The sequence below is a fragment of the Ursus arctos genome, unplaced genomic scaffold (genome assembly GCF_023065955.2).
Source record: "Ursus arctos isolate Adak ecotype North America unplaced genomic scaffold, UrsArc2.0 scaffold_27, whole genome shotgun sequence".
Classification (NCBI taxonomy): Eukaryota; Metazoa; Chordata; class Mammalia; order Carnivora; family Ursidae; genus Ursus; species Ursus arctos.
Window position 1 is genome coordinate 30293056 of NW_026622952.1, and position 7460 is coordinate 30300515.

Genomic DNA, 7460 nt, shown 5'->3' on the forward strand with positions numbered 1-7460 from the left:
TGTTAAATATTCCTTGTTATACTAACTCAGTGCATCTATGCTAGATCCGCTTAAGTGAGACTGGCTAAGGTTACTCTAACAAACTGAACATCTGTAACTCACGGCTGAGACTCATTATGGAGCAATCCTTAACTTATGTGTAACCTGAAATTAATGAGATGCAGCTGAAGGTTTCCCAGGTCTGATGGCTTGCTTTAATTAAGACTGTCTGAACCCACAGAGCCTTATTTCTTACATCAGGGTGGGCATGCTGATTAATGCGTCTGGGAGTCATCAGCCATCCAGAACCAGACTATGCCCACTAGGTTGCCTGACTCATTCCCTTCTTCAGAGCTAACTTGGTGCTGGCCAAATGTATTTTATAAATTTGATTTTCTGTTTAAAACCAAAACCACTGATTCTAGCTAAACAGATTTGGCATTGCAGTAAGATTGTAGGATTATGTACTGATTGATCACGTCATTCCCTTATTCTACAGCAATCCCATCAGGAAACTGTATTAGAAAAAAAATTTAAGTTATTCACATTAATATTAACCACACTGAAGGGCCTAGGGGCCAACCACACAAAACATGTGTATGTCTGACAGAGAAAACAATTCAAAAAATTAAAGACTGTAGTCATGAGGTACAGATGACAACTGGGTAGGCAGTGAGTGGCCTGCAGCGCTTGCTTGGAGTTGAGATGAGTTTGCCCCTCAAACCCAAATCTTTCCTCAATGGATTAACAGGAAGTAATGGTGCCGCTTAAGTGGGGAATGGAGTAGACAGGCTACCTGGTGTAAGCAGATGGCTATATGAATATTCAGTGTGCAAACACACAAGAACACACAGATGGAGCATTGTCTGGATGATGGGTGAAGTTTTAGTAAGGTGTAATAATGCCCTTTATATCAGGGGAATTGAAGAGGAAAAAGATGGGGAAATGCGAGACTAGCATCTTTTGTAGGGATTTATGTATATATATATATATACACACACATATATACATGTATATATATATGTATGTATATATATATGTGTGTGTATAAAATATATATATATACATATATATATATATATATATACACACACACACATTTTTTTTTTTTAAGATTTTATTTATTTGAGAGAGACAGCCAGCGAGAAAGGGAACACAAGCAGGGGGAGTAGGAGAGGAAGAAGCAGGCTCCTAGCAGAGGACCTGATGTGGGGCCCGATCCCAGAATGCTGGGATCACTCCCTGAGCCAAAGGCAGATGCTTAATGACTGAGCCACCCAGGCGCCCCTGTGTGTGTGTGTGTGTGTGTGTGTGTGTGTATATATATATTTCTATATATATTTCTATATATATTTATTTCTACACAAACTTTTTTCAAAAGAATGGATTAAAGACAGGAAATAAATTTTAAATGAATGGATAAATTTCGCTGTTTATGAGTATTTAAATCCCAGTTAAACGCTAAGCTTTTTGACTGATGTGAAAAATGTTCTGATTTTTTTTATACAGAATTTGCAAATAACTAAGTCAACTTTATAGAACCCAAAAATGAGAAGATTCACTCTAACATATGTAAATACTTTGTTCAGGGCCATAATGGTTTCAAAGTACTATTAGGCCAAGAAAAGATATGGTCAGAAACGGACATACCTATTTCATGTCCATCTATACATTTTATATTTTATTTATTTATTTATTTATTTGTTTGTTTATTTTTAAAGATTTTATTTATTTATTCGACAGAGAGAGAGACAGCCAGCAAGAGAGGGAACACAAGCAGGGGGAGTGGGAGAGGAAGAGGCAGGCTCATAGTGGAGGAGCCCGATGCGGGGCTCGATCCCATAAAGCCGGGATCACGCCCTGAGCTGAAGGCAGACGCCTAACCGCTGTGCCACCTAGGCGCCCCACATTTTATATTTTATAATTACATTTATAAATCTAACAAATTATAAAGTTGTTAGATAATCAATGGAAAAAAATGAGGGGATCATGGAAATTGGATCACTACATGGAGATAAATGAAGTGAGACTTCCTTTATCACTTCAAATTGTTTCTTTTCCTATGCCTACTTAAATAAGTTTTAAAAAAATATATTTCACCTACACATTGTTTGTACTAAATGTTTTTATACTAAGGTTAAATATTTAAAAATGTTTATATCTCAGACTTTTTATAAACATTTCATTTAATTTATACTGACATTGTTTTATCACTTTTTCTAAATGTATCCGTTAACATAAGTAATAGTTTATTTAATATCCACTTTTATCCAGTTAGAAAAAAAACACAAAGCAACATTTAATACCTTTCGAGAATCGCTGGCAATTATTTGACAACTTGCAAGTTACATGATAAAAGGAAAACAGTAATCTTAAAGTATTTTTAATGATATATCAAGCTACCAACTTGATTTGATCCTTTCAACTTCTGTAAAAGCAAATAATTGGAAACCATTTCACATACAAGGGACTTTAAATTTAATCATAAAAGTAATTCACTTGTACAACTTCTATGACACTGATTAAGTTAGGATTGTTCACGTTTTTCTTTTAAAATATATATATATGTGGGACACCTGGGTGGCTCAGGTCATGATCCCTAGGTCCTAGGATCGAGTCCTACAATAGGCTTCTTGCTAAGGGGGGAGCCCGCTTCTCCCTCTGCCTCTGCCATTCCCCCTGCTTGTACTTTCTCTCTCTGACTTTCTCTAATATATATAATACAAATATATATATTATATATATAAATATGACTACATATACATTACTGGATACGTGGCAGATTCTCATTTTATATTTTATATATTAAATTTTATATATATAATTTAATTATATATAATTTTTTATATATAGAATATATATAATTTATTTATATATAATTACAAATATATATATATATAAATATGACTACATATACATTACTGGATACATGGTAGATTCTCATTTTTCATGGGAGTTACGTTCTATAAAGTTATTGTGAACACTGAATTAGCAAATACAGACTATTGTTTCTAGGGTAAATTAAAGGTCAGTTTCCTACAAACCTCTGGTAACAACACTTTCATCATCTACATAAAACCTTATTTTGTGTGTGTCTGTTCAAGATACCTTATTTAACACATCTTATAATTAATTAATAGCATTGTCTTCGAAAGATTAAGCCAGGGATTTGGGAGGGCATTTTCACTGTACAGTTGGTTTGCCAATGTCCTTGTGAAATGAGCCCATCTTAGTGAGGAAAACCTGCTCTTCCACATAATACTGTTTAATACTCATCAGGTTGCCCCCCCCACCCCCATCCTACAGCCTTCTGATCTGCAGAACTGACCTCACCTGCAATCTTAAGGCTGTTGAGGCCATATCACTTTTTGAAACACGCAAACCAGCCAACATCAGCCAGGAAGTGTTTAACATATTCCTGACCCTGGGTAATGTGGCCATAAATTGTTTTGTTTTCAGCCTCACAATGCTGTCCACTATACTTAATCAGTTATCTCATGAATCCACGTTAGTTTTCTCCATAGTTTCATTACACACTATAGATGTTATTTCAGCAATTTCCAGAGAGGCCTTGCATACAGGTCAGCAAATTTCCTCTTCCTTTTCCTGGATGTCATATATTATTCATTTATTAACATTGAACTGCGCCCAACAGCACTATGACTTATGCCTTAAAGTCCATTACTCTGCTGCTGAAAAATCAAGGCTCAGATAGGGTCCGTTAATTTTTTAGGGTCACAAAGCAAGTGGGAGAACTCTAGATGACAGCTAAATTCACTGTAGAAAAATGCAAAATATTTGTAATTACAGTTTTATATTTTAACATATTACTAATAGTTATGTATCCTCTTAACATGTATAATTTATATATGTAACATAATTATGTATTTTTTAAAGATTTTATTTATTTGACAGAGAGACAGCCAGCGAGAGAGGGGACACAAGCAAGGGGAGTGGGAGAGGAAGAAGCAGGCTCCCAGCAGAGGAGCCTGATGTGGGGCTCGATCCCAGAACGCCGGGATCATGCCCTGAGCCAAAGGCAGACACCTAACGACTGAGCCACCCAGGCGCCCCCATAATTTTATATTATTATGTATTATTTAAACAATGTATTATTAAACAATTATTTAAACAATGGCAATCGTGCTTAAGGGTATTTAGGACTGTTTTATAACAGAGTATCCTTCACATACACTTGATACAAATAAAATACATATATATATAATACATATATTATACGTTGTTATAGGTGTATAACTTATTTTCTCCATAAGGCACATCATGACCTTCTTGCTCTTAAAAACACTGGACAGAGATTTAGCACTAAACTTGGGGGACACTTGAAACAGCAAAATCACCAACAAAAGGTATAAACATGTGAAAAGCATGACGCTAGATATACTGCGGAAAAGACACTGATTTACAGTCAGAGCTGAAACAAGAAGGTGGAGTGTCACCTTGTTCAACCTCAAATGGGAACGTGGTCACTGAGTGATTCAAATTTTTGATGTTCTGCCCATGCCCAAGAATGATGGCAAAATATAGCAACTACTGATTTTGGGGGTTACAAACTACAAATTTGGTCTAACAGGCAAACTTAACAAATAGGAAATCCATGAATACTGAACATGAAGTGAATGTATGTGTATTTATTTTTATAGATTAATGTCTGGGAATTTTGTTAAAGGAAGTGGCAAGAGTATTTTTACAAAAATGATTTATGGTGATTTCCTTTAGGATTTATGTTTTTAACAGTCTAGGAATAATTGAGCTAAAATAGATTTTTAAATTTATCATACTACTGGCTTTGCTCTACAACACATGGGAATTTAGAATATACTAACCAGTGAAACTACTCCATGTTGAATGAAGAATAAAGTACTGAAGTAAATCAAAATAAAACCAGAATGATGCGTTGGATGTCTCAAGGTCTTATGAAGTCATAAATACAATTAAATCCTACTCTTTGCATATTATCCCATTTTTTTTTTTATGGGAGGGAAAGGGAGTAAGTGAGGAATAAAAAAAGCAAGTACAAAGGAAAAATGGATGGAAAGATGCTGAAGATGATCAGAAAATAGATACATAGATACACAGGTCGATGGATAGGAATGAGAAAAATACTCGAATATTTACAAAGGCCTACAATAATTATTGCAAAAGTACTAGAATAAATGTTGTCCTTCATTCTCCCTCTTATTTTCCTACATTCAGTGTCTGCCATGTTTATATTTTTATTTATTTGTATTTTATTTTTTAAATATTTTATTTGAGAGTGAGCGAGCACAGACACAAGCAGGGAGAGGGACAGAGAGGAAAGAGATTTTCAAGCAGACTGCACTAAGCATCCAGAGCCCAATAAGGGGCTCGATCTCATGACTTTGAGATCACGACCTGAGCCAAAATCAGGAGTCAGATGCTAAACCAACTGAGCCACCCAGATGCCCTTCTGTCATGTTTTTAAAAAACAAGGAAGCAGCCATGAAGTTCATGGGTATGGAACTTTTGGAAATTGGAAGTTCTTCTTTGCTAAGACAAATGCTCATGTCAACTGAGATGTATTAATTGAAATATAATTTACAAATTTCCCACCAGTGTGCAGTTCACAAACAATTCAGGCCAAAGAACCTCAAAGCTGTGAAATGGGTTTTTTTTGTTTTTGTTTAAAGCCGAGCAATCAAGGCTCTGAGAGTTCAAGTTAATTTTCAAGTCACACTGCTAATAAGTGGGAGCGCTAAAGACCACAGCTAATTCCATTCTATAACATGCAAGAAGTTTTGTGGGTTTTTAAAAAAATAATTTAACACCTATTACTAATAAAATTACATAAAATAGCATATCGCTTAAGGGTGTTTTATGGCCAGGGTGCTCTGATTTAATAATTTAATTCTTATCCTGCCCACTTATGTTTAGAGGTATTACTATTCCCATTTCACATTAGAGAAAATTTACAAAGAACTTAGTTTGTTCAAGTTTCCTCAACGATTAGGTGGTGGAACTTGAGTCCTATTCATTCTCATTATTCTTCAAAACTTAAGAAATTTAACCTGCACTTTTTACAAAAATATATGAAGACTGGGTCCACAGGATTTCCAAATACACAGCATATCCACTTTGTGTCTCTGAACCCTAATATGCTTACTTCTTCATAATTAACCAGTTTTTTAAATCCTTAGGTAATCTACATATAGATATGTGCAGGTTTTAATATAAAGATTGATTTGATTTTGTTTTAGTTTTAAATGCAAATATTAATGAAAACAGTTTGCTAACCCTACATTAGACCTCTGGAAATGGACGCAAAAAATATTTGTGAAGTGTAAAATTGAAATTTACAAAATGTACAACTAATCTCTGAATATTGTAGCCTTTAAGTATAAAACAATTCAAATAAAGTGTGATCACACTTTTTTCTAATTTTTGTTCTGTTAAAATATCTTTAATATATGTATTAGCTTGAACAAATTCTTTTCACTGATTATTTCCACCTATTTCATATACAAGTTAACTTGATAAAACAACAAATCATGGAAAAACTAATACTGAAGGTAGATTAAGGAAAGCTAAAAAAAAAACTATTGAGATTTTGAATTGTGACTTTTAACTATTCTGTTCTAATTCTGGTAGTTAAGAACTATGAAGATATGGTAAGACACACTTCATGTATTTACTATTTCCTAAGAAAACAACCAAAGTAGAAAAGAGCTCATTTGCCCTAAGTTCCACTAGCATTTTACACCACCTCGCTATTTGTTCTATATTTTAAAGGTATTAAAAAGAGATAGCAAAATAAATTAATTATAGAAGACACCTGCGAGGCAATGGGTGTATAAGTCTGGAGTAAAACATTGCTAGGATTATAATGAGGGACATTTTGTAATTACACAGTGATTAACTACTATTTCTATTTTCTTGTCTGGTTGTCATAAACAGTCCTTTTTGAAGTTGCATTAATATGAACACTGAAAGAGAATACTGCCGGCTCTTTTGAATATCCAGCATGTTTTGCTTGAGGATTATGCAAATCACTTCTTAAAGTCTCATTAAAAGATAATATTTAAGCCGAACACTAAAAATTCTCCGTTAAAATTCAGATCAGTGAAGCATGGAGCGAGGAGGTAGCACCTTACTGGTTTACTGTGCACACTGCTACGCTATGTAAATATTCTATTTGCTTCACATATTTTTTTATGTATCGAGTATCTAGGACATCCTCTCTTCTTTTATTATGATATATGCATATATATTTTAGTATGTATGGCAGAATATTTCCATGCAAATTTGATGTCTATTTTGAGAGAAATTATAAAATTTTCAGTATAGGACATGAATCCTCAATATAGCGAAGCATATTACAGCTATGAGTATAAACGTGAGAGCTTCTCTTGAATTCGGAAAAAAAAAATCAGGGTTTGGGAAAAGTTAGAGAAATAACTAGGATGACCCTTGTAAACCTAGTGTACGTTGTGCCTTCTCACCTC

The 7460-nt window shown here is 34.2% G+C and overlaps 1 pseudogene; it reads left to right on the forward strand.

The window, feature by feature from the left end:
• The first annotated feature begins 684 nt into the window (after nt 1-684).
• Nucleotides 685-936, forward strand: LOC113262055 (small nuclear ribonucleoprotein F-like; annotated as a pseudogene).
• Nucleotides 937-7460: the final 6524 nt, after the last annotated feature.